Below are 14,516 nucleotides of genomic sequence, written 5' to 3'. Positions count from 1 at the left end.
ATAAAGTTCGATTTATCACATTTTCCTTATATATATCGTGCTTTTTTGTGTCAAGTCTGAGAACTTTTTGCCTAGCCCTAGACCTGAAGTTTTTCTTCAATGTTCTTGTTTCTAAAGTTTTATAGTTTTATGTTTACATGGAAGTCCATAATCAATTTTGAGCTAATTTTTATAGAAGAAATAGATACTGTTAATAGGAAAAATTAGGTGATATGTGCTGATTTTAATATCTTTTGGGTCCTGAAGACTGTATTGATGATGACACTAGTTTAGTAAGACTGTCAGTTGGTTCCAATGTAGCTATGTACTTTGCAGATAAACTGTGCCTCATGGCAGGTGTTTTTTTTATTTTTATTATTTTTGTTTGTTTGTTTTTTTGATGGAGTCGCACTCTGTTGCCCAGGCTGGAGTGCAGTGGCACGATCTCGGCTTACTGCAACCTCTGCCCCCGAGGTTCAAGTGATTCTCCTGCTTCAGCCTCTCGAGCAGCTGGGACTACAGGTGCGTGCCACCACGCCTGGCTAATTTTTGTATTTTTAGTAGAGACTGAGTGTCACCGTATTGGCCAGGCTGGTCTCGAACTCCTGACCTTGTGATCCACCTGCCTCGGCCTCCCAAAGTGCTGATGGCAGGTTTTGATAGCAGAAAGAAATCCAAAATATTCCCGATTATCCTGGTCATAGTCCTGGACCCTTTTTCATATGTACCTGTAACTTTGTAGTTCTTTTCTGAAGAAAACTAATGAAAAAGATTCTGTGACATTTTGAATCTACAACATCCTACTCAATTTGTTTTGCTATGGGCTTGAGTAATTTTAACCGATGCCTTATGAGAAAGCTCTGTGAACTGGTTTAATTTTCTTGGTACTGGTTGTTTCAGTACCCATTCTTCTGGTTTTGAAAGTGGGAAGTGCCCTTTTCAGTGGTTAAGCATCTAAGTTCCATGTCCTATTGTTGGACTATGGCTAGAAGGTACTGCTGAGGCATGTGATAGAATGAATTTTGGAAAGGGATCAGGAAGAGATTGTAAAAGCTTAATGATATCATCTTGAAGGATAAGATAAAATCATGCTGCTATAAAGACACATGCACACGTATGTTATTGCGGCACTATTCACAATAGCAAAGACTTGGAACCAACCCAAATGTCCAACAACCATAGACTGGATTAAGAGAATGTGGCACATATACACCATGGAATACTATGCAGCCATAAAAAATGATGAGTTCATGTCCTTTGTAGGGACATGGATGAAACTGGAAACCATCATTCTCAGTAAACTATCGCAAGGACAAAAAACCAAACACTGCATGTTCTCATTCATAGGTGGGAATTGAACAATGAGAACACATGGACACAGGAAGGGGAACATCACACTCCAGGGACTGTTGTGGGGTGGGGGAGGGGGGAGGGAAAGCATTAGGAGATATACCTAATGCTAAATGACAAGTTAACGGGTGCAGCAAACCAACATGGCACATGGATACATATGTAACAAACCTGCACATTGTGTACATGTACCCTAAAACTTAAAGTATAATAATAATAATAATAAAAAAAGAAAAGAAAATGTGGTACATATACAATGGAACACTACGCAGCCATAAAAAGGAACACAATCATGTACTTTGCAGGGACATGGATGGAACTGGAATCCATTATCCCCAGCAAACTAACAAAGGAACAGAAAACCAAATACCACATGTTCTTACTTATAAGTGGGAGCTGAACAATGAGAATACATGGGGAACAACACACACTGGGTCCTGGAGGAGGGACAGCATCAGGAAAAACAGCTAATGTATGCGGGGCTTAATACCTAGGTGACAGATTGATAGGTGCAGCAAACCACCATGGCACATTTACCTATGTAACAAACCTGCATGTCCTGCACATGTATCCTGGAACTTAAAATAAAATTAATTTAAAAAAAGACAAAAACATAAGGTTTACATATATTAATGCATATCAATATTAATGCTGAATGATAATAACAGACTGGTAGAGGGAACAATCCGATGCCTTTGACTCCATCCCAGGTTACATAATAAAGAAGTAAACATAAACTTATGTCTTCCTCTGAAATACTCAGGAGCATTCACTGTCGTCAATTCAGACAAATTCCTTTTCTGGTTATTTTATATTACAGATTTCATGACGGATTTTACATTCTGCATATGGGAGAAACAAATCCAATAGAATACAATGTCGGTACTCTGAGCTTCAAAAAGCCCGTATGGAAAGTGGAGTGGCTTTTGCAATAAATATAGCAACTGTATTGGTAAAGATAATTGTGGAGCAGTTCTACGCTTAGCCCTTGAAGATAGATTCCACTGAAATCAATGGAATTCATGCATGGATCAAAGACAGAATGTTGATTAATTTTCACATGTCAAATTAAACCAGCTCACAAACTAGAAGCTACACGTGCTGGAAGAGCTGTTTTAAAATACTGTGTGTAATCATATCTTTATATTTTTGCAAAAATTATTAAAGAGAATATTTTATACATGTTATTTGGTTGTCAAAAATATGATAAAATAGTATGAATATGATTGCACACATATCTTGAAAACTATGAACGCATAATTTCAAGAACCTCAGTGATGTATCTATTCTCCATAATTGTAGCTTGATTGTAGATCACCAAACAGGAATAAACCTCCAAAAGTAAAGAAGATACCATTGTAGTTAGCATTTTTCTTTCAAAGCAAATAAGGGAATGAAGGCAGAAAACCTCGGTGTTCTTGAGCTAACAGTGAAGTTTCCTCCTTTCAGTTGGTCTCAACTTAATATGCTAGTTGTTCCTCATTCTCAGTCTTAGAGAGAGCACAGAAATGTTATATGACAAGCAGACTCCTTCATTAGATGACAGCTCCCTAACACTATGTATCCAGATTAGGTGGGACCAGATCACACCTTCTAAATATCCTACTTAAGATGTGAATCTAGAGCTAAAGAACCCCAAATAAAATATCCTGTGTGACGTTAGTTACTCCACCAGGGTCTCTGCTTTTGTCTTTTTGGATAACTTGATCATATTTTCTGAACTTGCCTCACCATCTTTTGCTTGTAGACGTTTCCATGATAGACATACCCTTATAATTTTATTTTTGTATAGTTTCTGCAAGCAGAGTTTGTATGAATGAAGTGGGACTGTGTCCCTGCCCAATGATTGAATGTGACAAATGTTCACGTTAGCCTTAAAGGGCCCTTCCTATGGCTTTGTATGGCCATTTGGTTGAGGGCAGTGTTTGACTTCCCCGGTCCCTCCTTGCAAAAGTAGTAGCTCCCTTCTGTGAATTTCCTCAGCACTTTGATTCTCTCTTAGAGATTTTCTGAAGTTACCTTGATATAATAGCCATCTATACACCAGTCATCTTTCTCAGCAGACTGGAAACTTCTGAAGGGCTCATGCCTTGTCACAGTTACTTTTGCATCCTCACATGGCACCTGGTTGGGGCCTAGAGCAGATTGGGCACAGGATAACTGTGGACAGGTGGTGTTTATGTTTTCCACATATTCTGAAGTCTGAGTGAGGCACGTATGCTACTTAGCTGAGCTGTGTATGTTGTAACATTTTAATGATAAGAATTTTATTGGTCTAGATTATGGCTTTTAGATCAGTGTGTCTGCCATCCTTTTGACTAAATTCTCTGCATTTATGCCTTTGAAAAGAGAAATGCCTATTTTGTCTTTGTTCTCTTGTTTTTATTTCTTAGGATACAAAGCATGCTAATTGGTGCACTTCTTGCTAATCATTACTTTGTAACTAATCATCAGAGACCTTAAATTTAGAAGAAAATGTGTAAAATTCATGCCCTGAATTTGTTTTGAGGAGGTCACTCGGGTATTTTCCTAAAAAAAGAAAATTGCAGTCTTAATCCTTTTATCATTAATATTAGATGATCCTTAGAATCAACATATTATATAGTGAGCATGAAGAAACAGCATAATATTCTTACACAGAAATTATCTTACAAAAAAGAATGCCTCCAGTTTTCAGGCACAAGTGTTGTATAAATCCAAAGTATGATTATTATTATTTTATGTTTTTAATTATTATTAAAAGTGGGTCTATAAAGCCAGGAAGTTTTATGTTTTTCAGGAAAACAGGAAACAAATCTGGTTTTACTAATCATACCTAGTAGAAAGCTACTAATTTTCTTCCAAAAATAAAATAGAATTGCAAGTGGGTATTTAAAAAATGCATTAAAATGGCAATGTGCACATAATTTAAATGAACCAAGAGCCTGCTAATTATTCTGTCATGTGTTCAGTTACTTTTGTACTATTTCTCCTCTAATGTAAACAAGAGAATTCCTCCTAATTGCCCAAAATAGCTTTTAGTAGATATTGGTTTTTTCTATTTTTGTATAAAAACTGCAGTTTGCATATTTAATAACTAGACACAAAGTGTGATTATTTAGAATTTTTCTCTAAAAAGAATACGCTATTACCTATATTTTTCAGCCTTTAAAATCAAATGAAGGTGCTAATTAAGCTATTAATTTACTAGAGCAGAAAATAACTCTACAATGTGTATCTGGAGGAATATAAATAGCCTCATGTGCATCCAAATGAGGTAAAAGTGGGCCCAGACATACTCATGTAACATAGTATATGAAGCTCAATGTGTAATGAAGAAACCAGGCCCTTCTCTATAGTATTCTTGATCATTGTTTTCTGGACATGACATTGATTTATGGCTACACTCTTCTTCACAGCTCAGGGCCTTTAGCATAGGACTAAATAAACACTGCAGCCTTATTCCTTATTTTTTATTTTTTTATTTTTTTGAGACAGAGTCTCGCTCTATCACCAGGCTGGAGTGCAGTGGCACAGTCTCGGCTCACTGCAACCTCTGCCTCTCGAGTTCAAGTGATTCTCCTGCCTCAGCCTCCCAAGTAGCTGGGACTACAGGCACACGCCACCACTGCTGACTAATTTTTTGTATTTTTAGTGGAGATGGGGTTTCACCATGTTGGCCAGAATGGTCTTCATCTCCTGACCTCATGATCTGCCCGCCTCAGCCTCCCAAAGTCCTTGTTTTTAAATCAGTTTGTCATATATTTATGAAACGTAAATGAGTTATTTCACATCAAGTTTATTAGAACAGTATTCTGCTTCCTCCACTATGTTGAACTAAATACACAGCTAGAGATTGGATAAAACATATTTATGATGAGTAACAGGATGTTGGACTGAAATCCTTCCCCTTGAGGTTGACTGAAACACCAATATGATAGATACCAAAGAGAATGTGAATATTTGGAGAACCCACTCCATGACGTGGTAGACCAATAATATGAAATGGGGTTAGCGCAAGGAGAGAGGAAAAGCATTTAGTGAGGAAGTATCTTTGGAGAAAACAGTAAAGTCCCACTTCCTCCCCTGACACAGAGGGAGATACTTTCTTCTTCATCTGAGGTCTACTGAGGAGGACTACCATGGTACCTGGAGAGCTTTGATATGTGTGGGCTGGGGCTTGACTCTGATGTTGGAAATCTAGAGGGCAAGAAAAGAGCTGACTAACCACTCTCTTGGCAGATGTGGGAAGGGGTTGGCCTAGGGTTTCTTGTGTTTTGTTTTTTAGCAAAGCCTGTCTCATTGTTTCAAAGGGACTACATGTGGGTACTGAGAGCCAGCATGGGTTGTCTTAGAGCCTGCCACCTGGAAGAAAGGAGTGATTTCTGAAGATAGAAGCTGGTTACGTACCGCTGATGTACAAAAATGAAGAGAGGAATCATGCATGATCATTCAGGCTAGAAATGCTCCTACCTGGGGCTAGAAGTTGCAGGAGAAAGGAGTACAGTGATAGGAACCTTTGAAGAGCTCATGACCCTCAGGGCATGAAGATATCAGTTCATAGAATATTTTGTCGTTTTCCTGTCTACCATCTTCCTGCTTTGACTTTGAGGACACAAAAACAGCTGGAAGAGGGAAGGGGAAGGGGGAGAAGAGAAGCACAAGGCAGTAAATCAAGGAAGAAGCTAATCAGCTACTCTTTCTCATTGTAGGCTTTCAGCCTGAAGCAGAACCAAGCTGGGGGAGGAGGAGTTTTACTGTAAGTCAAGGCCAGAGTTATAATTATTATACAGAATTGGACAATCTAGTTTCTGAATCAAGATTGTTTTTCATCTAGGCTCAGGGGAACTTTACTCCTGCTCAATAAAGCCTAATGGAACAGTGGGAGGAAAAAATAAAGTTGTATTTTGATTACATTATATCTGCTTGAGTAACATTGTAATTTCAAATGCAGTGCTAGGTTTGTAGGAAATGAGAGAAATATCCAAGTGTGTTAAAAAGAAAAAAGAGAGAGAATACTTTGTTGAAATCTGAAAAGGAGATGCAGTGAGCAGTAAGCAAATGCAATCAGGACACTAAGCTTTGGGCTCAACCCAAGGCCAGTGAATGGAACCTGGAAGGGAATAAGGCAGCTGAGGTCTGGCGCCCCCTGGCCCCCAGTGGAAGCAAGGATAAAGCGGCTCTGGAGGAAGTCAACCTCAATCAGCCCCTCAGGATTCCACAGATGAAGATCTACCAAATATGGGCTCACCATCGAAGATCACCAACATGACAGAAGAAAAAGCCTCTGTATCACCATGAGGAGAGTCAGCAGAAACAATAAACGAAGGATTTAGAGTCCTCATGAATTCTGATTTTGGAATGATCAAGATGTAGAATATCAAACAATTATGTATACCCAGGTATCTCACAGAAATGTAAAGCAGTAAGAAACTACCCAAAATAAGCAGGAATATATAAAAGAAACCACACAGAATTTGCAAAATAGAAACAGGCCTGTTTGTGCTACATTGTCTTTCACTTTTTCCATCTCCTTGTTTTCTCTGCTGTACTATGAGTACTTTTTAAAAAATCCATATATCAATAATTCTCTCTTCAACTGTTTACTGTTTAATTAACCCATTAATTTAAAAAATTTTAACAATTATATTTTTCTGTTTTGAAAATATTGATTCATTGAATTAGGTAGATCTTCCAAACATTTATGCCAAAATTACGTTCATTAACATCACCACTGATCTCATTAGAAAAGTCCAAGTATTGGGAAGCTGTCAGACCCATGGTGGCAAATACAAATTTTCTAAAATTCTAATTTTTGCTTAAAAACTTGAATTGTATCATTGGCAACAATTTCTGTTGGTTGTTTTTCTTGAAGTAACAGGCTCACTTCGTCCCATTTTGAGAAAATGTCTGCCAATTATCCAAGTCTGAATAGCCATAGTTCATCTGTCAGTCATCCTTTTAAGTAAAGATAGTGTTCCATGAAAAAACCGGTTACGTCAGCTTGCAACTCAATCACAGAAGTGTTTTTCCTTGAGAAAACGATCATACTTCAGTATTCAGAAGAAGTGCCTTTTGTAGTTCCCATTTTGTCACAGAGAATATTAAAAAGACATTGCTTAAAGGTCAAGATTTAATAAAATTAATATTTTTTTTCCTGCTTCACCAAGCACATTGTTAAGCATAACTGACATTTTAGAAATTTACTGTGAGCGTGCGGCAGTGAAGAATGCAAGATTACCAGCATCGTTTGGTGCCACTGTCTTGATTCATGCTAAGTCACCAGAGGTTTGAACCCACCATTGCTTCTGCATCGCCAGTGTACGTGTCAACACAGTGAAAAAGACTAGTAACATCTTGGTATTATTATGAAAGTAGTTTTGACCTTGTGGGCCCCAGAAAGGGTCTCAGGGTCCCTACAGGTCCATAAACTACACCTTGAGACTATGATTCTGAAGGAATAAGAAAAATACCTCCAGGAGTAAGGTCTGAAATAGAAGAAGGTCCGGTGGGCAAAAAAAGTTGGTAATCTAACAAATCTTATCTATCTAAAACGATAATGGCTTCTGTGGGGATTAAAAAATTAAAGTTAAATGATAGACAACAGTAACATAAATTGCAAAGGGTAAAAATAGCATGTAAGTTGGGAGGGTTGCCTAGGAGTGACACTTTAGAATTTAACTTAAATATGAAGGAAAAATTTTAAGGATGGAAAATGTCCAGTTAAAGATTATGGGTTGAATGTATGCATTCACTTCACTCCCTCCCCCAAATTATAAAAATGACAACCAATGGATGTTTTTTAAAAGATATAAACCTATAAGAAAAGTGAGGAGACAATAGCAGTCAAAAGTAGGAAGGTGGAAAGCAGTTGAATGAGTGGCAACTGATTTTGACAACCTGGGAAAAGTGAGCTCCAAGCTTGCAAGAGAAGTCAGCAGAAAACATATGACAAATTCAAAACCCATTCATAATTTTAAAAATTTGCATGAAGCTAAATATTGAAGGACAATTCCTTAACCAGGTAAAGGGTATCTAAACCAAACCAAATCAAACCTACAGTGAACGTTATTCTGTTTTTCTTTTTTAACTTTTTCTTTAGGTTTGGGGTACACATGCAGGTTTGTTATATGGGTAAACTCATGTCACGGGGATTTGTTGTAGATATTATTTCGTTACCCAGGTACTAAGCCCAGTGCCCAATTATTTTTTTTGCCTCTCTTCCTCCTCTAACTTTCTCCCCACTCAAGTAGGCCCCAGTGTCTGTTGTTCTCTTCTTTGTGTCCATGTGTTCTCATCATTTAGCTCTCAGTTATAAGTGAGAACATCTGGTATTTGGTTTTCTGTTACTCTGTTAGTTTGCTAAAGATAATGGCCTGCAGCTCCAAACATTTTCCCGGGAAAGACATGATCTCATTCTTTTTTATGGTGACATAGTATTCCATGGTGTATGTGTACCACATTTTCTTTATCCCATCTGTTGTCAATGGGCATTTAGGCTGATTTTTGTCTTTGCTATTGTGAATAGTGCTGCAGTGAACATTTGCATGCATGTGTCTTTATGGCAGAATAATTTATATCCCTCTGGGTATACTCAGTAATGGGATTGCTGGGTCAAATGGTATTTCTGATCTTAGCTCTCTGAGGAATTACCACACTGCTTTCTACAATAGTTGAACTAATTTACACTTCCACCAATAGTGTATAAGTTTTCCCTTTTCTCTGAAACCTTGCCAGCATGTGTTATTTTTTGACTTTTTAATAACAGTCATTCTGACTGGTGTGAGATGGTATCTCATTGTGGTTTTCATTTGCATTTCTCTAGTGATCATTATTATTTGAGCTTTTTTTCACATGCTTTTTGGCTGCATATATGTCTTCTTTTGAAAAGTGTCTGTTCATGTTTTTCACCCACTTTTTAACGAGGTTGTTTTTATCTTGTAAATTTGTTTAAGTTCCTTCTAGGTACTGAATTAATATCTTTGTCAGATATATAGTTTGCAAATATTTTCTCCCATTCTGTATTAATTAAATTAATTAATTAACATAGCCCATGTCTGTTGATACTTTCTTTTGCTGTGCAGAAGCTCTAAGTTTAATTAGATCCCATTTGTCAATTTTTGTTCTTGTCGCAATTGCTTTTGGCAGCTTCTTTATGAAATTGTTGCCAGTTCCTATGTTTAGGATGGTATTGCCTAGTTTATTTCCAGGGTTTTATGGTTTTGGGTTTTACATTTAAGTCACTAATCCATCCTGAGTTGACTTTGTATATGGTGTAAGGAAGGGGTCCTGTTTGAATCTTCTGCATATGGCTAGCCAGTTATCCCAGCACCATTCGTTGAATAGGGATACCTTTCCTTATTGCTTGTTTTTGTCAGCTTGGTTGAAGATTAGGTGGTTGTAGGTGTGCAGTCTTATTTCTGGGCTTTCTATTCTGTTCCATTGGTCTATGTGTCTGTTTTTGTAGCAGTACCATGCTGTTTTGGTTACTGTAGCCCTGTTGTATAGTTTGAAGTCAGGTAACGTGATACCTCCAGTTTTGTTCTTTTTGCTTAGGACCTTGGCTATTTGGGCTCTTTTTTTGGTTCCATCTGAATTTTAAAATAGTTTTTTCTAGTTCTGTGAAAGTGCCATTGGTAATTTGATAGGAATAGCATCGAATCTGTAAATTGCTTTGGGCAGTATGGCCATTTTAATGATACTGATTCTTCCTATCTATGAGCATGGGGGATGTTTTTCCCTTTGTGTTATCTCTGATTTCCTTGAGCAGTGTTTTGTAATTCTCATTGGAGAGATCTTTCATCTCCCTGGTTAGCTGTATTCCTAGGTATTTTATTCTTTTTGTGGCAACTGTGAATAGGATTGTGTTCCTGATTTGGCTCTCAGCTTGGGTGTTGTTGGTGTATAGGAGTGCAAGTGATTATTGTACATTGATTTTGTGTCCTGAAACTTTGCTGAAGTTGTTTATCAGCTGAAGGAGCATTTGCGCCAACATTATGGGGTTTTCTATGTATAGAATCTTGTCATCTGCAAACAGGGATAGTTTGACTTCTTATCTTTCTATTTGGATGCACTTTATTTCTTTCTCTTGCCTGATTGCTCTGGCCAGGACTTCCAATACTAGAACATTATTCTTGGTGAATAATAGAACATTATTCTTGGTGAAATTTTAGAAGCATTCTTTTAAGAACAGGAAAAGGCAAAAAAACTTCCACCATTGTCAGTTTTCATCAACATTTTATTGGATTTTCAGTAAGGCAAGAAATAAATGAGTCACAAAATGGTCGTTGCAGATAATATGACTGTCTACCAAGAAAGTTCAAAGAATCTATTGGCTTCTTATGGAATTAATGAGAGGATGGTTGGATATCATATTGTTGTATAAACTTTTTTGCCATCAGCAATAGAAAGTGCAACAGAAGAAAGAAAATCTCATTTACAATAGCAACAAAAAATATGGTACTTAGGAATAAATCTACCAAAAGTTGTATATGACCCCTTTGAAATAAATTATAAAACTTTATAGAAAGACATTAAAGAAGATCTAAATGAGTGGAGAGATATACCATGTTGATATATTAGAAGACTCACTATCATGAGACATTGATTCCTTCCACAGTGATTTATAGCTTCACTGGAATTTTAATAAAAATTTTCAACATTTTGGTGGAACTTGAAAAACTGATTGTAGGCTGGGCACAGTGGCTCACACTTGTAATTCCAGCACTCTGAGAGGCCAAGGTGGGAGGATTGCTTGAGTCCAGGAGTTAGAGACCAGCCTGGGCAACATGGTGAAACCCTATTTCTACAAAATTAAAAAATTAGCTGGGCATGGTGGCATGCGTGGTGGTGTATGGTGGTGGCACACACTTGTGGCTTCAGCTACTTGGGAGGCTGAAGCAGGAGGATTACTTGAAACCAGGAGGTTGAGCTTCAGTGAACCATGTTCATGCCATTACACTCCAGCCTAAGCAACAGTGTGAAACCCTGTCTAAAAAAAAGAAAGAAAAAGAAAAGGGAAAACTGAATGTAAATTTTATATGAAAGAGCCACAAACCAAAAATAGCCATGATACTACTGAAGAACAGCAAGATGAGGGACTTGTCCTATCAGATATCAGGACCATTTATAATGGTATAGTACAATTACAATTATTTAGAACAGGAGCTGATCCAGATTCAGTGCTCAATACATGTTAGTTATTATTATTATGTTGTTCACATATTTTCAATACTTAATTCCTTTGCAACATTCTAAGGATTGATTATTTTCCCAGTGCTAGAATTTCAAAACACATCCCCTGGAAATTTTTAGACTGTTTATAAGGCCTGGAGTATATATAGCTACTGTTCAAATTACATGGCTCCTAACAGTTATGGAACTAAGTTTCCTATTTCCTTTGCCTTTCCTGCCTGCTTCTTCCTCTTTTTTGAGTCTGAATGAAGAGGGAGTGTATTGGGATGATGTCTATCTGCAAAAGAATAAGGAGGTAAGAAGTAGTATCCAGAGAACTGGTATCAAAAAGGGAAGGAATAAACTTGTATTCCTTGGGTGGTGGAAGAGGCACACATAGTGGACCAAGCAAGATTGGTCAAAAGTGATAAACTGCTGAAAAAAGTCACACCATTTATTCAACAAAAGTCTACTTATCTCCTATGTTTCAAACACTGTGGCTGGCACAAGAGATACAGACAGATGTAAGAGATGCATCGGACAGATTCCTAACTATGAAGCACTCATAAACTAGAGAGAAGGACATACCTGGAAATTATTAAGATATAGTATGTCAACTACTAGAATATAGTAGGTACCAAGCCTAGTGCTGCTAGAACAAGGAGAGCTGAAGCAAAACTCTGTAAGGGGAAGTGGAGGCCATTTTTTCAAAGGAGGCATCATTTATGCTTGGTCTTGGTCATCTGTGGTGTTGATGGAGGAGATGGCAGGGGTATATGCCATAGAGATGGAGACAGAGAATTTTCCAAGTGTGCTTTAGTAATTAGACTCAACCTCCATCCTCTAAGCTTGGTTAAAAGTTTGTAATGATTATTTACACCAAAAAGTACACTTATTATGAGTTTTTAAATGCTGACTTTCTTTCCTCCTACTTGTTTCAGTAATTTGTAGCCACATGACTAAAACTTAGGCCATATTGGGGAGGAGGTGGAGGACCAGGGCCCCTGGTGATAGGCTGGCTCTTGGATGTGGAGTAAAGAAGAATTCAGTATTACAATTTCATTGATTTGTACCATGTATGTACAATGATGTAAGGGAATGATGTAATTTTGTAATTCTATGATTCTGTGACTTAGGGTGAGTTTTTTTTTTTGTTGTTGTTGTTAAACTGTATGGTCCTAGTAAATGTCAGAGCATAGCAGCCTGAAAATTAGTACAAATTTTATAAGTGACCTTTTGTGAATTCTACTCTGGTTGGCATAGTTTTTCCTCATCTGATCATACACTCAACAGAGTGGAACTGAGACAGAGCAAGTGAATTACGTGGATGCAAATAGCACTGCTATGAAAGAAACTTAATGACAAAAGGTAGAATCCTAAGATTTGAGTAAGCTTCATTTCTGGAAGGGGCTGCTTTTACAGGGAGTGATATAGGACACCTTCAGTGTGGGAAATAGGCTTCGGGCCAGGAAAAATTGGGGGAAGGAGAGTCTAGAGGCACAGGTACAAAGTAAGCATTGTGCTTAAAGCCAAATGTTGAGAACTTAATGAAAGAGATTTCTCTCTTAGATGTCTAATTCCATAAAGTCAAGAGTATCTCTCTAAGACAAACACCTTCCACCTGGAATTTAGGACGCCACAGGTCCCATAAAATTTGATGATATGGGCAGAGTGGTAAAGCTTTAGGTGCTCAGGGGTTCACCTGAGTTTCCCCACAGGTATACTCTACAAAGTGTACTTATTCTCTCTATAGCTCGAGTTCCTGCCTGGAGAATACAACGTGTGTGATGTTTCATTGTATTTGAGATCTCTAGACTTGGGAAGCAGTTGCTTGGTGAGCTGTGGCTCAATTCAGGCTGTGATAATGTTTGCTTCAAAACATGTGATATCTTTTAATGATAACTGAGTCTCCTAGAGTTAAATGAAGAAACAGAAACCACATGGGAATAAGTAGAAAAATGTAACAGGAAGAGCTATAAGTATGCAAATACATTTTTATGAAAGTTGTTGAAGTATTTTAAAATTTCCTCTTATATCCCTCTATGAAATCTTTCAGTTTCACTCTCACATTATTAATCTACAAGCCCCCCAACGTGTGTGATAGTGGTCACGTGAATCACTATTGGTTTACAGTCACCTTCACTGTCTTGGGGAATTCATCCACTCATTGGTTTATGTACTAGCTTACAAAAATAAATTGTATTTCTACATCTCTTGCCCCAATATCTTATATTCTCTGCCAACCAAGGATTCTGGATCTCTAAAGGACATTTCTGCATGATTAAAATTCCGTTAAGTAAAATAAAAAGGTTACATTGCTTTTTCCTATCAAAGGAATTGTACCAACAGGTCCCCAGTGCTATAGAAGCATCCCACTGTGGAACTTTTAATTGACTTTATGTCTTCCTGATAATTCTTCATCTAGAACTGTACTGCCTACTATTACATCCACTAAATAGCCACATGTGGCTATTTAAATTTAAATTAATTGAAATTGATGCAATTAAAATTTAAGTTTCTCTGTCACACTAGCCACATTTCAAATGTTCAGTAGCCTCACGTGTCTAGTGGCTACTGAATTGGATAGGGCAGGTATAGAACACTTTCATCATTGGAGGAAGTTCTCTTGGATGGTGCTGATTTAAAACATTTCTCATATTTATCTTGAGCTTTTAATTTTCTCCACCAACTAACCTAGGCAATACTCACAATACGTCTAGACTTTTGCAACAAACACTTTCTGGTTTCTGTCTGATTCCTCAATACTTGCATCTATTTCCATGAAGCGTCCAGAATCTCAGGGTCATACCTGGGCTTGTCATCATCCAGAATCACTCTGCCTCTGGCACTTTAAGTCTAAGAACTAGTTCTCAGCTCTTTTTTTCCTTCTAATACCTGCTAATCTTCAGTTACACTGAGACCTGCAGTTCCTGGGCCTCTCCGTTTGTTCTCATTTGACTTCTTTCTTATTCAACCAGTGTCTATCTTTGTACAATTCTCTTGCCATTATCCTAGAATATATAAACCCTTGTCCT

The 14,516-nt window shown here is 37.5% G+C and overlaps 1 protein-coding gene across 1 annotated transcript in view; it reads left to right on the top strand.

The window, feature by feature from the left end:
- ZNF800 (zinc finger protein 800) overlaps positions 1 to 14,516 on the top strand; it is a 258,362-nt gene that overhangs the window by 76,550 nt on the left and 167,296 nt on the right. The window lies entirely within an intron of this gene.

Source organism: Nomascus leucogenys, chromosome 13 (genome assembly GCF_006542625.1).
Source record: "Nomascus leucogenys isolate Asia chromosome 13, Asia_NLE_v1, whole genome shotgun sequence".
In the NCBI taxonomy this organism is placed as follows: Eukaryota; Metazoa; Chordata; class Mammalia; order Primates; family Hylobatidae; genus Nomascus; species Nomascus leucogenys.
Note: the sequence above shows the minus strand (reverse complement) of the source record. Positions and strands in the feature narration are given on the sequence as shown.